The sequence below is a fragment of the Bos mutus genome, chromosome 23 (genome assembly GCF_027580195.1).
Source record: "Bos mutus isolate GX-2022 chromosome 23, NWIPB_WYAK_1.1, whole genome shotgun sequence".
Taxonomy (NCBI): Eukaryota; Metazoa; Chordata; class Mammalia; order Artiodactyla; family Bovidae; genus Bos; species Bos mutus.
The window spans coordinates 35,358,776-35,365,018 of NC_091639.1; the positions used below are offsets into that span (position 1 = coordinate 35,358,776).

The following is a 6,243-nucleotide window of genomic DNA, read 5'->3' on the forward strand; positions in this document are numbered from 1 at the left end:
TTAGCAGGACAATGGAACATAAAACCCTGAGTTCTCCAGTCAATGAACTTAGCCGCAAAAAGGAATGATTTACTGACTCACACTGCATGATGAAGCTTTAAAACATGCTATGTGAAAGAAGTCTTAGGCCAAAGAGTATGTACTGTTTGTATATGTGTCCATTTATATAAAATTCTAGAACTGGCAAGCTATTCTATGGGTTTTCAGTGTTTTTTTTTTTTTGGCCATGCAGAGTCTTAGTTCCTGGGCCAAGGATCTAAAATCGAACCCTTGGCAGTGAAAGTTCTGAATCCTAACCACTGGACCACCAGGGAATTCCCTATTCTATGGTAAAAAAAAAAATCACAACAGTGCTTATCTTTGCAGAGAATGAGGGTGATGCGGAGGTGACTGGAAGAGATATGAGGGGCTTTCTGGACTGATGATTTGGGTTTACAGACATGCGCATCTGCCAAAAACTCATCAAATGGTATATTTAAGATCGATGCATTCACTATATGCAAATTTCACAGGAAAAGAACTGTAAACTAATATTAAATTCTAGTTAATGTTGTGAATACCAAAGTATTTAAAAGTGAATTTCACTGACGTCTATAATACATTTTGAAATGTATCAAAAGCAAGACTTATTAATGGATGGATACATGATAGATATGATAAAGCAAATATTCTAAAATACTGATCGTAGAATATAGGTGATGAGTATATAGTCCATCCGTGCTCAGCCTCTCAGTCATGTCTGACTCTTTGAGACACTATGAACTGTACCTCACCAAGCTTTTTGGTCCAGGAGACTTTCCAGATAAGAATACTGGAGAGGGTCACCATTCCCTCCTCCAGGGGAGCTTCCTGACTCAGGGAACAAACCCAGGTCTCTCACATTGTGGGCAGATTCTTTACCGTCTGAGCCACCAGAGACGCCCATCTGGGAAACCTCAAGTATATCATAGTCACTGACAAATTACTTTCTCGTTTCAGTCTGCTTGAAATTTTTCATTAAGAATGTTTGGAAAATATGAGGGAAATATTGTTGGAAAGTATTTGTATACACCCCCAAATTTATGGGAAATAAGTTTCCTTTATAATGATAAATACCAGCATGCTTAGCTTTTAAGTGACAGATTTGCAGCAAAAGGCTACCCCAAAGAACAGAGGTGCCATGCATTAATTAAAGAATTTTCATATGAACATATAACCTCAAGGCTAAGCTTTTTAGTGTATAGTATGATGTTCTGCCTTCATCAAAGTCATTAGCGGGATTGAGAATATGATTATGTCCTGACACGTCTGTTTGCATTTCACAGCTGCTAGTCAGGCTCAGTCAACACTTCCACGTGCTGATAATCGTAATCAACCCATTTGTTCATTTAAGACAAACAAATGATTACTCTTTGGGGAAGAAATACCTTGAGTCCTAATTGGCAAATTATTCCTTCTTATGAACATTAGCCAGTTATTCTGTTTTTCTCCCCAAACATATAGAACCTTAGAGCTACTTTTTCCCTTCCCTGGAAGATTGGTCTGGGAACTTTCTTCTACTCTTCTGGCTTGTAAATGCCCAATTATAAGAAATATGTAATGGGCATTTCACACACAAAATCCACACACATATGCACACACGGTAATGGGAAGCAAGGAGGCATTTTACTTTAGTGCAAATATTACTGTTTAAATTACAGTGCAAGGCCTTTAAATGTACATTAAAAACCATAATATGCAGGCTATGACCATGCCAACTGGCGGAAGGGATGCCCAGCTGCATTTGAGGATTTGATGCATCCATTCAGCTGTGCCTAGGCCCTGTCCTGAGGAACTCTGTCCTTCTAAGTTCAGATTAGAAGACACAAACCTTTCACCAACTTTGGAACTAGAATGCGGCCCCTTAATCAAAGATCTTGCCAGATCAGAATCTGGCAAGAAGCGTAATCTTACCAGAAGCGGAATCAAGACTAGTGGAAACTCAGGGCAGTCTCTTCACTCGGCAGACTTCCTGGAAGAGGTGAGCTCTGAGATTAGCCGAGAACGACAGGAGAACCAACAAAAGGAGACGGCGAATGTTCCAGGGGTTTGGTGAACAAGAGTGGAGGGAGAGGGCACATTTGCTGGGTACCATGCCCATGGGGGAGATGGCTCACCTGGCCATACCAGCCATTGAAAGCTCTCAATTCTGTGATACCACCCCCCTTCCCAGCCAGGTCTTCATGTTGAGGTCCTCTGAGATGAGCAGTGCGCAACCTTAACAAAGCTGCGTGGTCAAGGCCACAGGGGCCAGCCTCATGCTCAGAGCACCTGCTTGGCCGGAAGACAGCCAGCTTCCTCTTTTGCATTGTATCTCTCTCATGGGTGCTCTGCAAGCCCTCATTTCTCAGTTTTAGTGTTCATGGGCTGTGGCTTTGAGGATAGTAGCTACTTGCCCATTTCTCTAATATGCTTACTTTGTCCTTTAGGCTGGGATAAATGCTGAACAAGGAGCTTTTAATCCAGAGAGATTCAATCCAGAACAAGAAGGAAGAAGGGGACCAGGAGCCTGGGGTCCATAGTAGGCAGGAAAAGACAGTCGTTTAGGGTGACCCGCTCATCCTGGTTTGCCTAGGCCTTGCCAGTGTTAGCCCTGAAAGTGCCGCACCCCAGGAACCTGCTTCCCACACCTCTGCTGCTGCTGCTAAGTCACTTTAGTCGTGTCCGACTCTGTGCGACCCCATAGACGGCAGCCCACCAGGATCCCCTGTCCCTGGGATTCTCCAGGCAAGTTGAGATAATTGGTTACCTTACAGCTTTCCTGGTCCTTCAGGAGCCTAGGACATTACTGATCCCCTACTTCTGGGAAAGGCAAACGGGCCCCCAAACTGGGGGATCCCAGAGGAAGCAGAGATGATAAAGCTGATATTCTCAAACTCAGAGTGGATAGGAGCCTGTCTGGAGGACTCAGAAATCTCTAGCTAAGAATGGCTTCTCTCCCTACTCCCTCCCCACCCCATGGGCTGTTCTGGAGACTGACGAAGAGATGGTGATGGGCACGGGCCTCTCTCTGCTAGCCTTTCAGCAGAGAAATCTGAAAAGCCACAGTATCATCCCAGGCCTGGTTGCTCATTTTTCTGGGCAACTGTTTAGAGAAAGGAGGCTGCCAACCCCGTCATCCTCAAAGACCTGCCCTACCTGCGTGGCAGCCAGCCTCAGAGCTCCTCAGGGTCCCTGGCAGGAGGATATCTCTACTGTTAGCTCCGTGTCAGGCCTCCCTCTCTGACTTCCACCCTGACCGCTGCAGCAGCCTGCATCAGAGCAGCAAGGCACAGCCCACCTGGTGGTGGGCCTGCAGGGGAGTGGGCGGCTGCACACTCATGGGGGCAGCCCGGCAGGAGGGAGGGGACCCCAGCCCTTTCCATCACAGCTTCCATCACCTCCAGATACTTACCATGCTTCTGTTTTCTACTTCCTTTTTTCTTTTTGACCATGCCATGATGCTTGTGGATCTTAGTTCCCCAACTAGGGATCAAACCCATGGAAGCTCAGAGTCCTAATCACCAGGGAATTCCCTAGCTATGTTTCTCAGTGTAGACCAGTGGATGGATCTGAGCCAGGGTCCTAGGCTTTCCTTGTGCCAGTGACACCATCTGGAAAATGGATTTGTAACCTCATAATAAAGAGTTCAAGAAATGAACTCATTGAGGGGAACTTTGGGCTGTGGGAGTTGGGGTGTTAAGCTGTTTAAGAAGCCCAGGAAGATTGTGTTGGCTGATTGTTCTGGGCAGGTTTACAAATAGTAACGTTTTGGTTACAGATTACAGGTGTCTGCTCAACTGACATCCCAGTAATGGAGTCCCTAGAACATGCAGCCAATCTGGGTTAGGCGTGAGACTAGCAGGAAGTGGAATTTACCTTTGGCAATCAACACAGAAATTCCCAGGAAGGGGAATGGATCTAAAACCAAGGGGATGGGATTGAGATTTTATTAAGCAACCAGTCCAGTGCCTGGCATGGAGTGGGCCTACTACAGAAGGATGCTACTACTGTTACTCTAGAGAGAGTCTGGGAGTCAGGGATTGAACTGAGAGTCACAGGGATGAGGAACAAAGAGAGGCTGGCAGGAACGGCCACAAAGGCAGAGATCATGAGGAGTCATCGTCCTGCCCACAGGCATGTTCGAGGGTGTGGCAGTTAAATGTTTCCATGGACTTTCTCTGGGATGCAGGTTGCTAGGAAAAGAAGCGAGGCCCCAGTTTACAGATGAAGACGTCAGCTATGCTTGGAGCTGGGATTTATAATATTTTACTGTCAGCATCACCCCATGCCTCAAAGATCATGTGCTTTCTTTCTCTTTCTACTGCATCACCCCTCTAGTATTTTTCAAGTATTGGGGGGAGTCAGCTGAATTCCTCGAGGAGAGGGGTTGTGATTGGAAATTCTGAGATTATGGACTTAAGTGGCTTCCTCAAACTGGAAATCCCTGAGGCCAGGGATGGGGTCTATCCATCCCTCAGATTGGGAATTCTCAGCTCATGGCAGCTTTTTTACATTTTGGGTGAAAAGCAGGGCTGGGCTGGCCCTGCCATGAAAGTCGCCCCTGAGCTGGACTCAGGCTCTTTGAAGCCTCTTTGTATGAAGATGGTGGAGACTGTCCCAGGGTCCTGGCGAAGCAGTGGGACCCAGTCACATCCCAAGAGGTGGGGCCAAGAGTGACAGGCAGGGGACAGGTGTCAGGTCACACAGGTCACATCCTGTCATGCCTGCTGTTTGCACGGCCCTCGGGCCGTTTCCTGCATCTTGTACCCCACGCTCTTGCTGCTCTGGGAGCAGGCGTTGATGTGGGAGAAGCTCCGAAGAACTCCACGAAGACTACAAATAAGTGTGCTGTGCTCCTTGCTAATGCCTGAATTATTGCTTTCCCTTCTCCTCAAATGAAAGGAGCATTTTATGGGCTTGGGTTTAGGAACAAAGCATGAACAGTGGCTAGTTTTTTCGTTCTGACATGGTGAAGCTAAGGCGGGATAGGGAAGTGCTGCGGGAGAATGAGGAGGCACGGAGGTGAGAAGTGGGAGGCAGGCTGGGGGTGCGAGCAGGGTGGGTTCAGCCGGAAGGAGGAGGGAACAGTGGGACAAGGGGGTGAGTAAAGATCTGAGGAGCGGGGTAGAGGAAGTGTCTGAGGAGGGAGGCAGGAGTGGATGCTGCTTGGTGAGACATTGCATTCATCTCCCAAGAGCTCCCTGCCCATGGGAAGGTGCTAAGAGCCAAAGGCAGCAGTCAATTCCAACTAGAAAAGCATCGACTCCCTGGAGACGCTGCCCGGTCTCAGATGCCAAGGGTGCAGAGCGCTGCTTGAAGGCCAAGCAAGGGGCCAGGGTTTCCTCTAGTTTTTCTGGCCCCAGGCCACCATCATCCAGGTTCCTACATGCTATTTTTTTTTAATCCCTGAATCTGGAGTCCGAGGTTTTCGAGGGAAAGGACTTGATGCTTCTCTCATTTGGTGAAGGAGCAAGGAGAGGTCTTAATTCAGGGTGCTTTGATCTGGTTCTTCTCCTTCTGTGCATTCATGGTGCCGTTTCACGTTGGGAGTGGAGATGGAGTGAGACAGAGGGGGCAGGACTCCATCGAACCCCAGGTGCCGCCCCCCAAACTCAGCGTGCCTTTCCTTTGTCTCTGCACTCCTCCTGCTGAGGGCCATCTACTGCTTGATGATCTGTTAACCATGGGTCGCCCTTTATGTGTTGACTCAAATTTACTTCCTTTCTGGAGTATATCCTGACACTCCCAGTCTATGTTCCCACATCACCCTGTATTTATCTTTATTATTGTTTGTGTCATGCTGAATTTTGATGGTCAATGTTATCCATGCAGCATTAACTGGGTGGGGGGGGGTCCTTAGGGGGCAAGAATGGAGTCTTACTTACCTTTGTATGTTAAGTATAAGGTCGGAAATATGGTTAAGTGGAATTTCCCTGGTGATCCAGTGGCTAAGACTTTGCACTCCTAATGCAGGGGGCCCAGGTTTGATCCCTGGTCAGGGAACTAGATCCCACGCAACTAAGAGTTCACATGCTGTGATTAAAAATCCTGCAGGCCGCACCTAAGAACTGGTGCAGCCAGATAAATATATATTAAAAGAAAGGAGGGCTTCCCTGCTGGCTTAGTGGTAAAGAATCTGCCTGCCAATGCACCAGATGCGGGTTCTATCCCTGGGTTGGGAACATCCCCTGGAGGAGGAGCCTCCAGTATGCCCCTGGAAACCCACTCCAGTATTCTTGCCTG

General features: G+C 47.7%; 1 non-coding gene across 1 annotated transcript; it reads left to right on the forward strand.

Annotated features, from left to right (window-relative positions):
• Positions 1 to 5,930: 5,930 nt before the first annotated feature.
• On the forward strand, positions 5,931 to 6,003 carry TRNAR-CCU (transfer RNA arginine (anticodon CCU)). Its single transcript has one exon. It is a non-coding gene; the product is annotated as a tRNA-Arg (tRNA).
• Positions 6,004 to 6,243: the final 240 nt, after the last annotated feature.